This window comes from Chiloscyllium plagiosum, unplaced genomic scaffold (assembly GCF_037043375.1).
Source record: "Chiloscyllium plagiosum isolate Xiang-an unplaced genomic scaffold, Cpla_swu_hap1 HiC_scaffold_41, whole genome shotgun sequence".
NCBI lineage: Eukaryota > Metazoa > Chordata > Chondrichthyes > Orectolobiformes > Hemiscylliidae > Chiloscyllium > Chiloscyllium plagiosum.
In genome coordinates, this window is record NW_028270179.1 from 30,844,534 (window position 1) to 30,866,677 (window position 22,144).

The 22,144-nt window shown below is 45.7% G+C and overlaps 1 long non-coding RNA gene and 1 pseudogene across 2 annotated transcripts; one reads left to right on the top strand and one right to left on the bottom strand.

Annotated features, from left to right (window-relative positions):
- Positions 1 to 207: 207 nt before the first annotated feature.
- LOC148138207 (uncharacterized) lies at positions 208 to 2,642 on the top strand. 2 transcript variants are annotated; one of them, XR_015754048.1, is made up of 3 exons: positions 208 to 297; positions 1,360 to 1,474; positions 2,231 to 2,642. It is a non-coding gene; the product is annotated as an uncharacterized LOC148138207 (long non-coding RNA). The 2 variants fall into 2 exon arrangements; XR_015754049.1 differs by having other exon boundaries at positions 235 to 297; positions 1,254 to 1,474.
- An 18,419-nt stretch (positions 2,643 to 21,061) lies between these two features.
- The window catches only part of LOC148138208 (uncharacterized), a 35,925-nt pseudogene continuing 34,842 nt past the window's right edge, over positions 21,062 to 22,144 (bottom strand).

Consider the following 22,144-nt stretch of genomic DNA (forward strand, 5'->3'; position numbering starts at 1 on the left):
ATTTCGACAGAGTCTCTGAAATGCGATGCAGTGACGTGGAGCAAGCTCAGGTTGTATCAAAGGGTGAGTACACATGTTAATGATTTAAAATGATCACGGATTCAGCCTGCTGAGTTCCTTCCAAGGAAGGAGGGCACTATAAACATCTTGTTGAAGGGCTGTTCGATTCAGAATACGTCAGCTCCAGGGAATTAGGACGGATTATGTCCAGAATCGCTTCTCACAATATCTCGGCACTGAACAGCACCACCCAAGACTAACCCTCAAACACGTGCCGTGCACTTCGGAGTAAAGAAGGTGAAGCAAGGGATATAATCCTGACGTATGAGCAAGGAAAATGTTTCATAGGAAAATCTACTGGAAAAAATCAGTGAGAGCAGAATCCAGAATCAGAAGTGCAAATCGGTGTGAAGGCTTTCCACAAAGGAACCAGACAGCAACAGTGAAAAAGTGAGAGACAGACAGAGACAGCAAGAAAGATCGAGAGCAAGAGACAGTGTGTGGGAACATCAAAGAGAGGAAAGAGAGAATGAGAGAATTGTAGAGAGCCAGACAGCGAAACAAAGAGCACGACAGACAGAGACAGAAACACAGAATGTTTGAGAGAGTAAGAAACTACGGGAAGAATGACAGACACGGAAAGTTAAAGATACAAGGAATTCAGAGAGAGTGAGAAGCGGTAAGTGAAAGGGAGCGACTCATATTGTTACATAGTAAGTGAGACTGAGTTGAGAGAAAGTGATTGAGTCAGTGTGAGTAACTGTGAGAAGCAACAGTGAAAGAGATGAGAGAATAAGAAATACATATATAACTAAGCAAAGATGTTAACGGAGTGACAGCAAGAGTGCCAGAGAGACTGTGAAAGACAAAGATTCAGCAATATATGAGAGAAAAGAGAAATTATGAGTGAAATGAGCGAGTGAAAGTCAGAAAGACAGGGACATACAAACAGAGCAAGATAGAATGACAGAGTGAGAAAGATGAGAAGGTGTGAGAAAGCAAGACAGAGGTACAGGCACAGTAAGAAAGAAAAAGAGAGTGACAGCCAGAGGCAGTGAGCAATAAAAGAGGGAGTCATAATGTGAGAGAAAGACAGAGAGTGAGAGACATAAGAATGACATAGTGAGAGTGAAATAGAAACACGATTGACAGTATGAGGACAAGACAGAAACAAAATGAGAGACAGAGAGAAACGTTGGGATCCTTTGCCGATATTGACAGTCCGATTGTTCCTACTATCTTTCTGTTACCAGATTCGAAGGCCCCGGCTCTCGCTTGCCACTTGACATGGGACTGTTAGAGACCATTCCCATAGAAGTAGGTTTGTAAACAGTGTCATATTCGCTCTGCCCTCTCCAGGCTCAGAGGAGCTGACCACAGAATGAAGGGAGTATTCCTATTCCTCCTGCTTGAACTCCTGGACCTGTTTCTGTCTCGGGCCGGTCTTTTGCCACGGAGGAATTTCATCGCACAAGTGAGTCGCTACCGCGTGGGGGCATGTGGGTGGGAGGTTATCGAAAGTCTGGCTCTCGTACTGAAAGGAGACTGCTGGCTTTTGCTGATTTCACTCAGCCCCGCTGGCCCCAGGCACCATCCATTCCCTGTCAGTCCGCTCTCTGATACTGCCTTTTCCTAGCTTGGCACTGAGGCTTTGTGGACCAGAGAAACAAACAAATAGACACACAGCCAGAGAGAAACACACACACACACACACACACAACCAGAAACATATCACCTCAAACAAGGAGTCGTCCGATTCCGTACCTCAATATGCTGAAAGGTGATCATCTCACTCAACGTCAAGTGAGTGGGTTCCCACTTGCAACCCACATCCTTGATGCCTTTAAAACTACAAAATAAAAACTCTTTCTCCTGCGCATCAGCACAAGTCACTGTGACACTCTAGCATCCACCCACATATGCTGGCACATCCTACCGTTCAGGCACAGCCTGTGTGAATAGATAGCAATCATTGAATTCGATCTCCACGTTGGAGCTTTACAACAGAGCAAGTCGGAGACGCAGGTTTGTCAGCCGCTCTGTAGAGCAGGTTTAGAGGTTTATTTTCTGGGCGTAGTGGCAGACTCCAAATGCCTCACATCCACACTCTGTCCGAACCTAGAAAAAAGATGCAGAGTCAAAAACTTTTCATGGGTGTTTGTTTGCAGAGACGAAAGTCTCACGTGCGCGATCCCCATGACCCTAATGGCTCCCTCTTCCGGCTGTTCAGGTTTCACCATCAGTAATTCTGACGTGGTGTACGAGTGGGTTGAGAAGAATCCTGGTTAATCATCGGCCTCGCTGGTTTCGTTCGCAGAGACTAGAGCCACATATGAAGTGTTGAGAGGCCTGTGCCGAGAGCAGACCTGCCGAGGAGACGAGCTGAAGATCAAAGCCAACTGCTACCGGGGTACCCATTGATGCCGGGCGAAGGAGTTGGTGATGTTGGATCTGCTGATGACCCAGACGCTCCATCTTCCATGTGTGAAAGTGCAATGGCATGGATATTGTGGGATCGTGGAGATGGCACTCCCAGCTACCAAGCATTCCATTTTTACACAGCTTAGCTTGGTATTCAAGACCCCTACAGCATTATTACCCTGCCATCTGTCATACTGGCAATAAATATTGATGATAGTGCCTGTCAATCGATCTCTTCCTCTTCCTCGGTGTCTATTGATCCATTCTGAATGCTCAAAGGTGGGGAAGGATTTGAAAATGAGCACACAAGCTGAAACAGAGATACAAACACCACACACACACACACACACACATTCACCCTATACATAGACACATATCCACATACATGCAACGACACACCCTCACACATCCACCCACATCTACACACACCTACCCATACATACACACACGTGCGCGCTAACACAAACTCGCACAAACACACACCAGTACCCACATACACACGCATATCCACTCACACACACGCACACACCAACACATACATGCACTCACAAACACAAACTCACACACGCACCCACATATGCTCACACCGACACCCACACACATGCCCCCTCAAAAATCGACACCCGCACACAGACTCACACACACACTCACACACTTTCAAACACACCCACATGCACACAGACACAAACACACAATGCCACGCACATGCACAGACAAACACGCCCCTCAGACACTCACACACACACGCCCACACACAGCAACGCACATGCACTCAAATGTACACACAGACACATTCACACACACAGACACATCCACCTACCCAGATGCACACACACACAGGCAAGTGCGCGTGCAACCACCCACCCACACACAAACACCCACAAGCGCATGCACACATTCACAAACACACACCTACAGACACACAAATGCATACCCACACACATCCCTCACACACAAACACACAAATACAAATTCACACACACCACCAAGCCCAATGACACCCACCCACACACATCCACGCACTCACCTACATACAACCACACACGCACCCATATTCACATCCACTCATCCACAACCATTCACGGACACACACCCACACACACCACAACACCACACACTCCACACACACGTACACATTAAACACCCATAGACACCCACCCACACACACTCACTCAAACTGACACGCATTCACCCACACACACAAACACACACCGCGCTCCCACACACTCCACACGTACAGAACACACATTCATTGTCATACACCTATTAAACCCACACCATCCCACGCTCACACATACAACTCAACAAACGCACATCCACCCACACACACACACACACACACAGTTGTATCCGTGTTGTAGAATTGATGGAAATCATCCGCCAAATGCTACATGTTGGAAGGAGATACAAGGGGACTAAGGATAGATCGTTTTTGCGACTCGATTAAAAATGATCGTGTAAATCATCTTTTGAAAATACTTAACACTCTAATAGTTTTCCGTCTGGAAAGGATGATTTTTTTACAAATCCTGGGACAACGATTTGCTGATGGTACGACGACACTGCTCAACCATGTTTTACTTACATGTCAGTAGACGTTAGACAGGCTTTATTGACATCCCCGCGGCAATCCTTATTTTAGCAGACTCTTTACTCAGAGATGTATCCGGTAAAAGAAAAATATGATGAATTTTGTTGGAAACAAAAGTTTCCAGCGGCATCAAGGTTGCAAGGATGAAAAGCATTTTTTCTCCCACGTTACAATGTGCTCCTCGGATGAGCCCTTTATGTGAGATTTCAGATGATTCGATAATGTGGCAGGTGGGAGACATGGCACACGTCTCTGCTGGCTACATCTGCGGGGAATGCACCCAACCCTAGCTCCTTGAAAACCGTGTTAGCGAATTGGAGCTGGATCTGGATGAGGGCGTAATTGAGAGGAGTTACCGGGAGCTGGTCAGTCCCAAGGCTCAGGAAAATTATAGATGGGTTACAGTTAGTGGGAGGAAAGGGGACAGACAGACAGTGCAGAGATCCCCTGTGGACATTCCCCTCAGCAATAAGTACACCGTTTTGGATACTGCTGGGGGGGATGACCTACTAGAGGAAAGTCATAGTAGTCAGTTCTCTGGCACTGAGCCTGACACTGTGGCAAAGAATGTAAGGGGGAAGAATAGAAAAGTATTCGTTGTAGGGGACGCGATAGTTAAGAGAATCGACAGGAGATTTTGTGGTCAGGATCGGGATTCCTGGAAGGTATGTTGCCTCCCTGGTGCTAGGGTCCGAAACGTCTCAGATTGGGTGTATAAGGTTCTAAAAGGTGAGAGCGAACAGCCAGAAATCGTGTTACATATTGGCACGAATGATAGAGCCAGAAAAAGGATTGAAGATATAAAATGTGTTTTCAGGGAGTTAGGATGGAAGCTGCAAAGCAAGACGAACAGAGTAGTGTTCTCTAATTTGCTACCAGTGCCACGAAATAACAAGGCGGGGAACAGGGAGCGGGCGCAGCCTAACACGTGGCTGCGTAGCTGGTGTATTAGGGAGGGCTTCAGATATGTAGATAATTGGGATGCCTTCTGGGGAAGGTGGGACCTGTACAAGAAGGACGGTTTGGATCTGAACTGGAAGGGGACCAATGTCCTGTGTGGAAGGTATGATCGAGTAGTTCGAGAGATTTTATACTACTATGGCAGGGGGGTGGGAACCTGAGCTGTATACCGGAGGTGGGAGTTGATGCAGATGAGGTAATAGCAAGAGGGAAACCATCTAGTGGGAAGGATTTTCCAGGAAAGGAACCAAGGAATCAGTTAAAGTGTGTTTGTTTTAACGCAAGGAATATCAGGAATAAAAGTGACGAACTTAGAGCATGGATCAGTACCTGGTGCTATAACGCTGTGGCCATAACACAGACATGGGTTTCTCAGGGGCAGGAATGGTTGCATGGAAGTTCAAGGATTTAGAGCATTTAAAAAGAATAAGGAGGGGAGAAAAGAGGAGGGGATGTAGCACTACTGATCAGAGACGGTATCATAGCTATGGAAGCTTCCATTGTCGAGGAAGATCCGCCTCCCGAGTGAGTATGTGTGGAAATTAGGAACACCAAGGCAGCAGTCACCACGTCAGGGGTTTACTACGGGCTCCCCAATAGCAGCAGGGAGATGGAAGAAAGCATAGGTCGGCAGATTTTGGAAACGTGTGGACGTCATACGGTTGTTGTAATGGGTCTCTTTAACTTTCCCAATATTGATTGGAACCTCCTTCGAGCAGAAGATTTGAATGGTGCAGTTTTTGTAAGGTGTGTTGAGGAGGGTTTCCTAACTCGGTACGTTGAGAGGCCGACGAGGGGAGAGGCCATTCCAGACTTGGTGCTCGGAAAAGAGCCGGGGCAGGTATCAGATCTTGTGGGAGGAGAGACTTTTGCTGATAGTGAACACAACTTCCTCACATTCTACATAGCTATGGAGAATGAGAGGATTAGGCAAAATGGGAGGATATTTAATTGGGGAAGAGGAAACTATGAGTTTGCGATTAGACATGAGTTAGGAAACATGGACTGGGAGCAATTATTCCATTGTAAAGGCAGTACAGACATGTGCAGACTGTTTAAGGAACAGTTGTCGCGAGTGATGAATAAATATGACCCTCTGAGACAGGCAAGAAGGGGTAAGATAAAAGAATCTTGGATGACGAGAGCGGCGGAGCGTCTCGTCAAAAGGAAGGAGGAAGGAGGTAGCTTACATAAGGTGGAGAAAGCTGGGGTCAAGCTCAGCTCGAGAGGATTACAGGCAGGCGAGGAATGAGCTTAAAAATGGTCTGAGGAGAGCCAGGAGGGGGCACGAGAAAGGCTTGGCAGAACGGATTACGGAGAACGCAAAGTCACTTTACACTTACGTGATGAATAAGAGAATGGTCAAAGAAAGAATAGGGCCGATCAGGGATAGCATAGGGAACTTGTGTGTGGAGTCCGAGGAGGTCGGGGAGCCCTAAATTAGTTTTTTGCTTCTGTCTTTACGAAAGAAATGAACTTTGTAGTGAATGAAACGTTTGAAGATCAGGTGTGCATGCTGGCAAGGATAGAGATAGAGGAAGCTGATGTGCTAAAAATGTGGTCAAACATTAAGACTGACAAGTCGCCAGGCCCGGACCAGATTTGTCCTCGGCTGCTTTGGGAATCGAGAAATGCAATTGCTTCTCCACTTGCGAAGATCTTTGCATCCTCGCTCTCCACTGGAGGCATACCTGAGGATTGGAGAGAGGCAAATGTAATTACTCTCTTCAAGAAAAGAAATAGGGAAATCCCCGATAATTACAGACCAGTAAGTCTCACGTCTGTCGTCTGCAAGGGGTTAGAAAGGATTCTGAGGGATAGGATTTATGACCATCTGGAAGAGCATGGCATGATTAAATACTGTCAACACGGCTTTGTGAGGGGCAGTCATGCCTCACAAAGCGTATAGAGTTCTTTTAGGATGTGACTAGAAAAGTTGATGAGGGTCGACCTGTGGATGTGGTTTATATGGACTTTAGCAAGGCATTTGAGAAGGTTTCCTGTGGTAACCTCATTCAGAAGGTCAGGAGGAATGGGATACAGGGGAACTTAGCTGTCTCGATACAGAATTAGCTGGCCAACAGAAGACAGCGAGTGGTAGTAGAACTAAAATATTCTGCCTGGAAGTCAGTGGTGAGTGGTGTTCCACAGGGCTCTGTCCTTGGGCCTCGACTGTTTGTAATTTTTATTAATGACGTGGATGAGGGGATTGAAGAATGGGTCAGCAAGTTTACAGACGACACAAAGGTAGGAGGTGTCATTGGCAGTACAGAAGGCTGCAGCGAGACATTTAAAGGATGCAGAGATGGGCTGAGAGTTGGCAGATGGAGTTCAACCTGGATAAATGCGAGGTGATGCATTTTGGAAGGTCGATTTTGAAAGCTGGGTACAGGATTAAGGATAGGATTCTTGGCAGTGTGGAGGAACAGAGGGATCTTGGTGTGCAGTTACATAGATCCCTTAAAATGGCCACCCAAGTGGACAGGGTTGTTAAGAAAGCATGTGGTGTTTTAGCTTTCATTCACGGGGGGATTGAGTTTAAGAGTCGTGAGCTGTATAAAACCTTTGTTAGACCACACTTGGAATACTGAGTCCAGTTCTGGTCGCCCTATTATAGAAAAGATGTGGATGCTTTGGAGAGGGTTCAGAGGAGGTTTACCAGAATGCTGCCTGGACTGGAGGGTTTATCTTATGAAGAGAGGTTGACTGAGCTCGGACTTTTTTCATTGGAGAAAAGGAGGAGGAGGGGGACCGAATTGAGGTATACAAGATAATGAGAGGCATAGACAGAGTCGATAGTTTATCTTTGAAAGTTGCCACTCAGGTGGATAGTGCTTGTCAGAAGGCCTATGGTGAATTAGCGTTCATGAGCAGAGGGATTGAATTCAAGAGTCGTGAAGTAATGGTGCAGCTGTACAAGACCTTGGTTAGGCCACATTTGGAGAACTGTGTGCGGTTCTGGTCGCCTCACTTTATGAAGATGTGGAAGCTTTGGAGATGGTGTAGAGAATGGATCGTTGCCAGGATGTTGCCTGGAATGGAGAATAGGTCGTTCAAGGATAGGTTGAGTGCTAGGTCTTTTCTCATTGGAACGGCGAAGGATGAGGGGTGACTTGATAGAGGTTTATAAGATGATCAGAGGAATAGATGGAATAGACAGTCAGAAACTTTTCCCCCGGGTACAACAGAGTGTTACAAGGGGACATAAATTTAAGGTGAAGGTTGGAAGGTATCGGGGATATCAGGGGTAGGTTCTTTACCCAGAGAGTGGTGGGGGCATGGAATGCGCTGCCTTTGGGAGTGGCAGAATCAGAATCATTGGCGACTTTTAAGCGGCAATTGGATGGGTGCTTAAGCTAGGACAAATGTTCGGCACAACATCGTGTGCCGAAGGGCCTGTTCTATGCTGTTTGTTCTATGTTCTACGTTCTATGTTCTATAGCCAGAGACTATTTCCCAGGGCAGAAATGGCTAACACGAAGGGTCATAGTTTTAACTTGTTTGGAGGAAAGTATAGAGGGGATGTTAGAGGCGAGTTCTTTACACAGAGAGTTGTGTGAGCATGGAATGCGTTGCCAGCAGCAGTTGTGGAAGCAAGGTCATTGGGGACATTTAAGGGACTGCTGGACATGCATTTGGTCACAGAAATTTGAGGGTGCACACATGAGGATCAATTTGTCGGCACAACATCGTGGCCTGAAGGGTCTGTTCTGTGCTGTACTGTTCCAAGTTCTATGTTCTTTGTTATATGTTCTATGTACTGTAATGTATTGTCCCGCAAGGCCTCTGCGGATTGGGCTCCAACCGCGGTCATATGAATAGAATAGTCCACTTTGTTGCTTTCATCGATCGAAATCCGAATCATTCTGCATTGCTGCGAAGCTTTCTGCTCACCATGTGACAAAATTTAACAGCTACCCACACAATTTAATTTTCGTTACGGATTGGCCCACGCCTGGTGATGCAGTCACAGATCTCTCACTGTCACCTTGGCACCAGTAGTTACCCCGTCAGTAGTAAAATGAGCACTTACTACAATTCGGATGAATGTGTGAGCTCTCCGTGTACAAATTGTTTGCCATGAGCAGTCAAAGTGATTTTTAAATAGGGTTGTTGCTCAGAATTCTGGGATGCCCTTAACCTGCCTTAGATAACATGACTTTTTCTCTCATCATCCAGTTTTATTCATTTTCCTCACCCTCTCACTCTCGATACTGTTCCTCTCTATATCTGATCATTTCCGTTCTCCATCACATTTCTCAATTTCCTCTATCCCCTCTTCTCACCAAATATATAATATCTCTCCTTCTGTATTTACTGTATTCCTTGATTTCTCCAGTTTTCTCTCCTCTTCCTTCGCCTCCATCTCCAATTTGCTCTCTGGTTTCCACTCTGTACTCATTGTGGGCTTTGTGTGTGAGCGTACACGTATGTCTGTGTGAGAATATCTATGTGCAGGTAAGTTTTTACTTGCCATGCGGACACCTAACGTTTCATAACAAGTAATAGATTGAACTTTTGGAGTGCAATCTCAGATAGATAGGATAGTAAGGGCAGAGTTTGGAATTCCAGCATCGCATCATAAATTATTGCAGTTGGGAGGTCATGTTATGGTTGAGCAAGCCATTGTCTCGGCCACTTTTGGAAGATAGTGTGCAATTTCGTTCTGCTTATTATCGGAGGAATGTTGTGAATCTTAAAGGGTTCAGAAAAGATTTACAAGGATGTTACTCGGATTGCAGTGTTTGAGGGAGAGCGCGAGGTTAAAACGGCTCGGGCTATTTTTTGTAGAGAGTCAGGAGCTGAGGGATGAACTTTAAAACTTTTGCAAATTCATCAGAGACACGGGTAGGATGAATAGACATGCCTTTTCTCCAGAATTTGGAGTCCAAACAAGTGGGCATTTATTTAATGTGAGAGTAATAACATTTAACAGGGACCTTTTTCACATGGAGTTGGTGCATGTTTGGAATGTGCTGCCAGAGGAAGATCTGTACCGAAGGGTTTGCTTCCATGCTGTACTTCTCTATGACTCTGTGATTTTTTGAACCTATGATATTATCTTATCAAGTATCTTATCAAGAGCGAATGAAAAGTCAACATCCACCGCTGATGCATTGTTCCCGTAAACAGACAATTATTGATTGGTGCTTACTCAGCCCCAGCTCACCCTTTTGATATTCACTGGAGGGTGTCATACAGAATCGAGACTGACAGCAGGGCAATTTCACTTCGGAGGTAAATATTTAACAAACCGACAATGACTGTTACACGAGTACTCTCTGCTGAAAACCGGCAAGGAACCGTGGTGTCATACAATTACCAAGCAATGGCCATCTTAATAAGACACTGAAGAATCACTACCTTTGATAGCCAATGGCGTTACTATTCCTGATTCCGCCCATCCCCCTCAAACCATCTAACCACATCCTGGGGTTACCATTGAGAGCAAATCGCTTTATTGCCTCATGTCATTCAATGGGATTACCATCATCGAATTCCCTGACGATTAATATGCTGATGATTACCATTGAAAGGGAAGCTAATCATTGTCCTTTGAAGTTCAATGATGTCACTGTTACAGAATGCTGCCCACCCGACAACATCTTGGGGTTTTCCATTGAGAGTGAAACTAACCATAGCCCCTTGATATTCAATGGCATTACCAACATTGAATTCCCTCCAGAATAAAACCTGGGGGATTACCATTGACCAGAAATTGAACTGGAGTCACCAAATCAGTACAGTCACTATAAGGGAATCTTGCAGCGATTAACTCACCTCCCGAATCACTTCCTAATGCCGTTCTACCATCGATAAGGCACACGTTCGGAAAGTAATGAAATATTCTCTAAAGATCTGAATGATTCCAACGCCAACAGTACTCCAGAGAGTCAACATAATCACAGGTATATCAGTTCGACTGGCTGACACCACATTCAATCCTCCTCTCATTAATCTCGCCAACATTCGGGCGCTCTACCTGTTTTCCTGATGAAGAGCTTTTGCCCGAAACATCGATTTTAAGACCATAAGACATAGGAGCGGAAGTAAGGCCATTCGGCCCATCGAGTCCACTCCGCCATTCAATCATGGCTGATGGGCATTTCAACTCCAGTTACACCCCGTAGCATTCTCCCCGTGGCCCTTAATTCCTTGTGACATCAATAATTTATCAATTTCTGCCTTGAAGACATTTAGCGTCCCAGCCTCCACTGCACTCTGTGGCAATGAATTCCACAGGCCCACCACTCTCTGGCTGAAGAAATGTCTCCGCATTTCTGTTCTGAATTTACCCCCTCTAATTCTAAGGCTGTGTCCACGGGTCCTAGTCTCCTCGCCTAATGGAAACAATTTCCTGGCCTCCACCCTCTCCAAGCCATGTATTATCTTGTTATGTTTCTATTAGATCTCCCCTTAATCTTCTAAACTCCAATGAATACAATCCCAATATCCTCAGCCGTTCCTCGTATGTTAGACGTACCTTTCCAGGAATCATCCGTGTGAATATCCGCTGGACACGCTCCAGTGCCAGCATGTCCTTCCTGAGGTGTGGGGACCAAAACTGGACACAGTAATCAAAATGGGGCCTAACCAGAGCGTTATAAAGTCTCAGTAGCACATCAGTGCTTTTATATTCGAACCCTCTCGGGATAATTGACAACATTGCATTCGCTTTCTTAATCACGGACTCAACCTTCATGTTTACCTTTAGAGAATCCTCAACTAGCACTCCCAGATTCCTCTGTACTTTCGATTTACATATTTTCTTACCATTTAGAAAGTAATCCATGCTTATATTATTATTTCCAAAGTGCAAGACCTCGCATTTGCTCACATTGAATTCCATCAGCCATTTCCTGGAGCACTCCTCCAAACTGTCTTGATCCTTCTGCAGCCTCCCCCCTTTCTCAGTACTAATCCAACTGTCCAAAGGCTGAGCTTAAAGGTAATATGACTATGATTTCCCTTTTAACTTCCCTCCCAGCCAAAGAGGAGAAATTCTTTGAAGCCGCAGGAGAGAAAGGCCAATGTTGCTTCCTCTCAGCTATGAAGCTCTGACGACACTGATACACAAAGCTCTACGCGTTTCACTTTGTGCTTTTCTGTGCCCAGTCAAAAATGTGGGACCCCATCAAGAGCCATCACTCACTCACTGACCAACAACTAGACTCTGAGATCAAGGATTCCAGTGCGTGGATCATCGAGAACTGAAAGATAATTCCCTTCCATGTCCTTTCATTGAATTTGGCAGAACCCAACCTATGTCTGTTCAAGCAGATTTCGCTTAATTTATACATTTCAAAATTAGCTTCAAACCTCCACTTTGGGTTGTGCTATCGGATGAAGCAAGGGGTTACTGGAAGGATTTGCTCCAATAGATATCACTTATGGAGTCTTGCTGTTTGAGCTCGTCAAAGGTTCTCAGAAGAAACCAAACGAGGCAACCTTGACCATGGATCTTCAATTTGCATCAACCGGAGTACATCCTGCTCCTTTGCTGATTTTCCGTATTTCTTTCAGCTAGCATTTAACATTTAGACACAGAATGCATCAGTGCAACAGATCTTGCTCATCACGACAGGATGTTCATTGTTTGATCTTGCTGTGCATTCATTTCTTCCACTGCTTCAACAGTGTCACATCGGCAATTTATTGCTGCTCCACGTCACGGTAAGAAAGCTCCACCCTTCATTTCTTTGTAGTCTGTTTTCTCATTTATCCTGATCTCACTGTTCACGCATTCACCATCTGTTTGCATCTCTCTTTCTCTCCCTAACTATCGCGATCTCCCTCCATGCCTAACCGTACATCTGCTCACAGACCTCTCCGTGAATCTCTCTCCCTCTCTCTTCCACCCCCCCCCCCCCCCCCCCCGTTCCACATCCTTTTCATATCTGCTTTTTGTCATTGTATCTCTCTTTCTCTTTCCTGAAGATACATGAGTTGGCTTTCTCTCTGTTTTACATTTTTACCTCTTGCTGTCTCTGAAAATCCCCCTCTCTCTCTTTCTGTTTCCCTGGTACATCAAAATGCTTTAGATGCTGAAATAGTCAGAGAGTCATAGTGATGTACAGCATGGAAACGGATGCTTCGGTCCACCACTTCCATGCAAATCAGATATCCCAATCCAATCTAACCCCACCTGCCATCACCCGGCCCATATCAATCAAAACCCTTCGTACTCATATATCTATCCACGTGCCTTTTAAATGTTCCAACTGTACGAGCCACCACCACTTCCTCTGGCAGCTCATTCGATATATAGATATGCCCACTGCTTGAAAATGTTGTGCCTTAGTTTCTTTTACCCTTTTCCTCTTTCAAACTTAACCTATACCCTCCAGTTCTAGACTCCCCACCTTTGGTAAATAGATATTTACCATATCTATACCCCTCATGATTTTCTAAACTTCTATGCGCCTCCGACTCTTCAGGGGAAACTGCTCCAGCCCATTCAACCCCTCCCCATAGTTCAGAAACCTCCAACCCTGGCAACATCTTCATACGTCTTTTGTGAACCCTTTCCATTTCCCCGAATTCCTCACCATAGGATGGAGAGCAGAATTGACCGCAATATTCCAAACGAAACCTAACCAATGTCCTTTAATGCGGCAACATGACCTCCCAACTCCTCTATTCAATGCTCTGAGCAATAAAGGAAAGCGTACCAAACGCCTTCTTCATCATGCTATCGACCTGCGACTCCAGTTTCAAGGAGCTTTCACCCTGCACTCCAATGTCTCTTAACTCAGTAACACTCTCTAGGGTAAAAACAATGACTGCAGATGCTGGAAACCAGATTCTGGATCAGTGGTGCTGGAAGAGCACAGCATCCGACGAGCAGCAAAATCGACGTTTCAGGCAAAAGCCCTTCATCAGGAATAAATGCAGAGAGCCTGAAGCCTGGAGAGATAAGCTAGAGGAGGGTGGGGGTGGGGGTGGGGAGAAAGTATCATAGAGTACAACAGGTGAGTGGTTAGAGGAGATGAAGGTGATAGGTCAAGGAGGAGAGGGTGGAGTGGATAGGTGGAAAAGGAACTCGGCAGGTCGGACAGGTCCGGACAGGTCAAGGGGATAGTGCGGGCTGGAAGTTTGAAACTAGGATGAATTGGGGGAAGGGAAAATGAGAAAGCTGGCGAAGTCCACATTCATGCCCTGGGGTTGAAGTGTTCCGAGGCAGAAGATGAGGCGTTCTTCCTCCAGGCGTCTGGTGGTGAGTGAGCAGCGGTGAACGAGGCCCAGGACCTCCATGTCCTCGGCAGAGTGGGAGGGGGAGTTGAAATGTTGGGCCACCAATCAACCAAACCGCCCCGTGTTTGGAAAGTGCTGCCTGAAGATCTTTAGAGAATTCAATCCCTTTTGTAATTGATACGCATTACTGCTACTGTGCCTTTCAAGCAGAGGAAGGGGGGACCTGGAAATGGGTTCTCGAAACATTCGTTCTGTTTTCGTCTCGCACCTGGTGCCAGACCTGCAGAGTTATCCAGCAATTTCACTTTTCGGTTTGACGAATGCTTGTTGAACGTGGTCAAAACAATTATTGCAGATGCTGAAAACCATATTCTGGAGAAGAGTCATGCTGTAAAATTACAGCAGTTCAGGCACATCCGAGGAACAGGAAAATGATCTGAATGAAGAGACTGGGGGCGTTCTAGAGAGGTTTGCCGATGTTACAAATTCAGAACAGAAATGCAGAGATATTTCTTCAGCTAGAGAGCGGTTGGCCTGTGGAATTCATTGCCACAGAGTGCAGTGGAGGCTGGGACGCTAAATGTCTTCAAGGCAGAAATTGATAAATTATTGCTGTCACAAGGAATTAAGGACAACGGGGAGAATGCGGGAAGTGGAGTTGAAATGCCCATCAACCATGATTGAATGGCGGAGTGGACTCGATGGGCCGAATGGCCTTACTTTCGCTCCTATGTCTTATGGTCTTAAAATCGACGTTTCGGGCAAAAGCTCTTCATCAGGAAAACAGGTAGAGCGCCCGAATGTTGGCGAGATAATTGTTGGAGTTGCACTGATTCAGAACTTTAGAGAGTATTGCATTACTTTCCGAACTTGTGCCTTATCGATGGTAGAACGGCATTAGGAATTGATTCGGGAGGTGAGTTAATCGCTGCAAGATTCCCTTATAGTGACTCTACTGATTTGGTGACTCCAGTTCAATTTCTGGTCAATGGTAATCTCCCAGGTTTTAATCTGGAGGGAATTCAATGTTGGTAATGCCATTGAATATCAAGGGGCTATGGTTAGTTTCACTCTCAATGGAAAACCCCAAGATGTTGTTAGGTGGGCAGCATTCTGTAATAGTGACATCATTGAACTTCAAAGGACAATGATTAGCTTCACTTTCAATGGTAATCATCAGCATGTTAATCGTTAGGGAATTCGATAATTCGATGATGGTAATCCCATTGAATGACATGAGGCAATAAAGCGATTTGCTCTGAATGGTAACCCCAGGATGCGGATAAATGGGTTGAGGGGGGAGGGGGGAATCAGGGATGGTAACGCCATTGGCTATCAAAAGGTAGTGATTCTTCAGTGTCTTATTAAGATGGCCATTGCTTGGTAATTGTATGACACCACGGTTCCATGCCAGTTTTCAGCAGAGAGTACTCGTGTAACAGTCATTGTCGGTTTGTTAAATATTTACCCCCGAAGTGAAATTGTCCTGCTGGTAGTCTCGATTCTGTATGACACCCTCCAGTGAAGTTCAAAAGAGGGAGCTGGTGCTGAGTGTGCACCAATCACTAATTGTCTGTTTACGGGAACAATGCATCAGCGGTGGATATTCACGGTTCATTCGCTCTTGATAAGATACTGTGTTCAATATCATAGGTTCAAAGAATCACAGAGTCATAGAGATGTACAGCGTGGAAGCAAACCCTTCGGTACAGATCTTCCTCTGGCAGCACATTCCAAACATGCACCAACTCCATGTGAAAAAGGTCCCTGTTAAATGTTATTACTCTCACGTTAAATAAATGCCCACTTGTTTGGACTCCAAATTCTGGAGAAAAGGCATGTCTATTCACCCTACCCATGTCTCTGATGAATTTGCAAATGTTTTTAAGTTCATCCCTCAGCTCCTGACTCTCTCGGAAAAATAGCCCGAGCCGTTTTAACCTCACGCTCTACCTCAAACACTTCAATCCGAGTAACATCATTATAAATCTTTTCTGAACCCTTTAAGATTCACAACATTCCTCCGATAATAAGCAGAACGGAATTGCACACTATCTTCCAAAAGTGGCCGAGACAATGGCTTGCTCAACCATAACATGACCTCCCAACTGCGATGCAGGAATTCCAAACTCAGCCCTTACTATCGTATCTATCTGAAATTGCACTCCCAAGGTTCAATCTATTACTTGTTGTGAAACGTTAGGTGTCCGCATGGCAAGTAAAAACAGACATACACGTACATATTCTCACACAGACATACGTGTACGCTCACACACAAAGCCCACAATGAGGAGAGAGTGGAAACAAGAGAGCAAATCGGAGATGGAGGCGAAGGAAGAGGAGAGAAAACTGGAGAAATCAAAGAATTCAGTGAATACAGAAGGAGAGATATGATATATTTGGTGAGAAGAGGGGATAGAGGAAATTGAGAAATATGATGGAGAACGGGAATGATCGGAAATAGAGAGGAACAGTATCGAGAGTGAGAGGATGAGGAAAAAGAACAGAATTGGATGATGAGAGAAAAAGTCAGAGAGAGAAAGAGAGACAACCGTGAAAAGGGAGGAGAATAGAAAACCTGTTATCTAAGGCAGGCCAAGTGCATCCCAGAATTCTGAGCAACAAAACCACTTAAAAATCACTTTGACTGCTCATGGAAAACAATTTGTTCACGGAGAGCTCACACAAACATCCGAATTGTAGTAAGTGCTCATTTTACTACTGACGGAGTAACTACTGGTGCCAAGGTGATCGTGAGAGATCTGTGACTGCATCACTAGGCGTGGGCCAATCCGTAACGAAAATTAAATTGTGTGGGTAGCTGTTAAATTTTGTCATATGGTGAGCAGAAAGCTTCGCAGCAATGCAGAATGATTCGGATTTCAATCGATGAAAGCAACAAAGTGAACTGTTCTATTCATATGACCACGGTTGAAGTCCAATCCGCAGAGGTCCTGTGGGACAATACATTATAGTAGATTAGATTACGTGACAGATTACATTAGATTAGATTACATTACATTGTGGAAACAGACCCTTCAGCCCAACAAGTCCACACCGACCCGGCGAAGTGCAACCCACCCATACCCCTACATTTACCCCTTACCTAATACTACGGGCAATTTAGCATGGCCAATTTACCTGACCTGCACACCTTTGGACTGTGGGAGGAAACCGGAGCACCCGGAGGAAACCCACGCAGACACTGGGTGAACGTGCAAACTCCACACAGTCAATCGCCTGAGGCTGGAATTGAACCCAGATCTCTGGCGCTGTGAGACAACAGTGCTTACCACCGCGCCGCCACCCAGAACATAGAACATAGAACTTGGAACAGTACAGCACACAACAGGCCCTTCAGCCCACGATGTTGTGCCGACACATTGATCCTCATGTATGCATCCTCAAATCTCTGTGACCATATGCATGTCCAGCAGTCTCATAAATCTCCCCAATGACCTTGCTTCCTCAACTGCTGCTGGCAACGCATTCCATGCTCACATAACTCTCTGTGTAAAGAACTCGCCTCGAACATCCCCTCTATACTTTCCTCCAAACAGCTTAAAACTATGACCCATCGTGTGAGCTATTTCTGCACTGGGAAATAGTCTCTGGCTATAGAACATAGAACATAGAACAATACAGCATAGAACAGGCCCTTCGGCACACGATGTTGTGCCGAACATTTGTCCTAGTTTAAGCACCCATCCATGTACCTATCCAATTACCGCTTAAAGGTCGCCAATGATTCTGACTCTGCCAATCCCAAAGGCAGCGCATTCCATGCCCCCACCACTCTCTTGGTAAAGAACCTACCCCTGACATCCCCTATATCTTCAAACCTTCACCTTAAATTTATTTCCACTGGTAAAACTCTGTTGTACCCGGGGAAAACGTTTCTGACTGTCTACTCTATCTATTCCTCTGATCATCTTATAAACCTCTCTCAAGTCACCACTCATCCTTCACCGTCCAATCAGAAAACGCCTAGCACTCTCAACCTATCCTCGTACGACATATTCTCCATTCCAGGCAACATCCTGGTAAATCTTCTCTGCACGCTCTCCAATGCTTCCACATCTTTCCGAAAGTGAGGCGACCAGAACCGCACACAGTACTCCAAATGTGGCCTAACCAATGTCTTGTACAGCTGAACCATCACTACACGACTCTTGAATTCAATCCCTCTGCTAATGAACGCTATTTCACCACAGGCCTTCTTCCAAGGTCTATCCACCTGAGTGGCAACTTTCAAAGATAAACTATCGACTCTATCTATGCCTCTCATTATCTTGTATACCTCAATTCTGTCCCCCTCCTCCTCCTTTTCTCCAATGATAAAAGTCCGGCTCAGTCAACCTCTCTTCATAAGATAAACCCTCCAGAGCAGGCAGCATTCTGGTAAACCTCCTCTGAACCCTCTCCAAAGCATCCACATCTTTTCTATAATAGGGCGACCAGAACTGGACTCAGTATTCCAAGTGCGGTCTAACCAAGGTTTTATACAGCTCACGACCCTTAAACTCAATCCCCCTGTTAATGATTGCCAAAACACCACCTGCTTGCTTAACAACCCTGTCCAGTGGGTGGCCATGTTAAGGAATCTGTGTACCTGCACACCAAGATCCCTCTGTTCCTCCATACTGCCAAGAATCCTATCCTTAATCCTGTACTCAGCTTTCAAAATCGAACTTCCAAAATGCATCACCTCGCATTTATCCAGGTTGAACTCCATCTGCCACCTCTCAGCCCATCTCTGCATCCTTTAATTGTCTCGCTGCAGCCCACAACAGCCTTCTATACTGTCAATGACACCTCCAACCTTTGTGTCGTCTGTAAACTTGCTGACCATTCTTCAATCCCCTCATCCAAGTCATTAATAAAAATTACAAAAAGTAGAGACCCAAGGACAGAGCCTTGTGGAACATCACTCACCACTGACTTCCAGGCAGTATATTTTAGTTCTACTACCACTCGCTGTCTTCTGTTGGCCAACCAATTCTGTATCGAGACAGCTATGTTCCCCTGTATCCCATTCCTCCTGACCTTCTGAATGAGGTTCCACGGGGAACCTTATCAAATGCCTTGCTAAAGTCCATATACACCACATCCACAGGTCGACCCTCTTCAACTTTTCTAGTCACATCCTCAAAGAAATCGATAAGCTTTGTGAGGCATGACTGCCCCTCACAAAGCCGTGTTGACTGTATTTAATCAAGCCATGCTCTTCAGATGGTCATAAATCCTATCCCTCAGAATCGTTTCTAACACCTTGCAGACGACAGACGTGAGACTTACTGGTCTGTAATGGCCGGGGATTTCCCTATTTGCTTTCTTGAATGAGGAATTACATTTGCCTCTCTCCAATCCTCAGGTACGACTCCAGTGGAGAGCGAGGATGCAAAGATCTTCGCAAGTGGAGAAGCAATTGCATTTCTCGTTTTCCAAAGCTGGTCTGGGCCTGGCGACTTGTCAGTCTTAATGTTTGATTAATTTTTCAGTACATCAGCTTGCTCTATCTCTATCCATGCCAGCATGCACAACTGCTCTTCAAACGTTTCATTCACTATAAAGTTCGTTTCTTTCGTAAAGACAGAAGCAAAAAACTAATTTAGGGCTCCCCGACCTCCTCGGACTCCGCACACAAGTTCCCTATGCTATCCCTGATCGGCCCTATTCTTTCTTTGACCATTCTCTTATTCCTCACGTAATTGTAAAATGCCTTTGTGTTCTCCGTAATCCGTTCTGCCAAGCCTTTCTCGTGCCCCCTCCTGGCTCTCCTCAGACCATTTTTAAGCTCATTCCTCACCTGCCTGTACTCCTCTAGAGTTGAGCTTGACCCCAGCTTACTCCACCTTCTGTAAGCTACCTCCTAACTCCTTCCTCCTTCTTTTTGACGCGGCGCTCCACCGCTCTCGTCATCCAAGATTCTTTTATCTTACCCCTTCGTGCCTGTCTCAGAAAGACATATTTATTCATCACTGGCGACAACTGTTCCTTAAACAGTCTCCACATGTCTATAGTGCCTTTACCATGGAATAATTGCTCCCAATCCATGCTTCCTAACTCATGTCTAATCGCTAACTCATAGTTTCCTCTTCCCCAATTAAATATCCTCTCATTTTGCCTAATCCTCTAATTCTCCATAGCAATGTAGAATGTGAGGCAGTTGTGGTCACTATCAGCAAAATTCTCTCCTACCACAAGATCTGATACCTGCCCCGGCTCTTTTCCGAGCACCAACTCTGGAATGGCCTCTCCCCTCGACGGCCTCTCAACGTACCGAGTTAGGAAACCCTCCTCAACACACCTTACTAAAACTGCACCATTCAAATCTTCTGCTCGAAGGAGGTTCCAATCAATATTGGGAAAGTTAAAGAGACCCATTACAACAACCGTATGACGTCCACACGTTTCCAAAATCTGCCGACCTATGCTTTCTTCCATCTCCCTGCTGCTATTCGGGGGCCTGTAGTAAACCCCTGACGAGGTGCCTGCTGCCTTGGTGTTCCTAATTGCCACCCATACTCACTCGGGAGGCAGATCTTCCTCGACAATGGAAGATTCCGTAGCTGTGTTTCCCTCTCTGATTAGTAGTGCTACATCCCCTCGTCTTTTCGCCCCTCCCTATTCTTTTTAAATGCTCTAAACCCTTGAACTTCCAGCAACCATTCCTGCCCCTGAGAAACCCATGTCTGTGTTATGGCACAGCATTATAACACCCGGTACTGATCCATGCTCTACGCTCGTCACTTTTATTCCTGATATTTCTTGCGTTAAAACAAACACACTTTAACTGATTCCTTGGTTCCTTTCCAGGAAAATCCTTCCCACTAGCTGGTTTACCTCTTGCTATTGCCTCATCTGAATCAACTCTCACCTCCGGTATACAGCTCAGGTTCCCATCCCCCTGCCATAGTTGTATAAAACCTCTCGAACTGTTCCATCAAACCTTCCATCCAGGACATTGGTCCCCTTCCAGTTCAGATGCAAACCGTCCTTCTTGTACAGGTCCCACCTTCCCCAGAAGGCATCCCAATTATCTACATATCTGAAGCCCTCCCTAATACGCCAGCTACGCAGCCACGTGTTAGGCTGCGCCCGCTCCCTGTTCCTCGCCTTGTTATCTCGTGGCACTGGTAGCAAATTAGAGAACACTACTCTGTTCGTCTTCCTTTGCAGATTCCATCCTAACACCCTGAAAACACTTTTTATATTCTCAATCCTTTTTCTGGCTCTATCATTAGTGCCACTATGTAACACGATTTCTGGCTGTTCGCTCTCACCTTTTAGAACCTTATACACTCAATCAGAGGCATCCGGATCCTGGCACCAGGGAGGCAACATACCTTCCGGGAATCCCGATCCTGACCACAAAATCGCCTGTCGATTCTCTTAACTATCGAGTCCCCTACAACGAATACTTTTCTATTCTTCCCCCTTACATTCTTTGCCACAGTGTCAGGCTCAGTGCCAGAGAACTGACTCCTATGACTTTCCTCTAGTAGGTCACTCCCCCCAGCAGCATCCAAAACGGTATACTTATTGCTGAGGGGAATGTCCACAGGGGATCTCTGCACTGTCTGTCTGTCCCCTTTCCTCCCACTAACTGTAATCCATCTATAATTGTCCTGAGCCTTGGGACTGACCAACTCCCGGCAACTCCTCTCAATTACGCCCTCAGCCTCCTGAATGATCCGTAGTTCATCCAGCTCCAGCTCAAATTCCCTCACACGGTTTTCAAAGAGCTAGAGTTGGGTGCATTTCCCGCAGTTGTGGCCAGCTGAGATGAGTGCCATGTCTCCCACCTGCTACATTATAGAATCATCTGAAATCTCACATAAAGGGCTCATCCGAGGAGCACAGTGTAAGGTGGGGGAAACAATGCTTTTCATCCTTGCAACCTTGATGCCGCTGGAAATGTTTGTTTCCAACAAAATACATAATATTTTTTCTTTTACCGGATACATCTCTGAG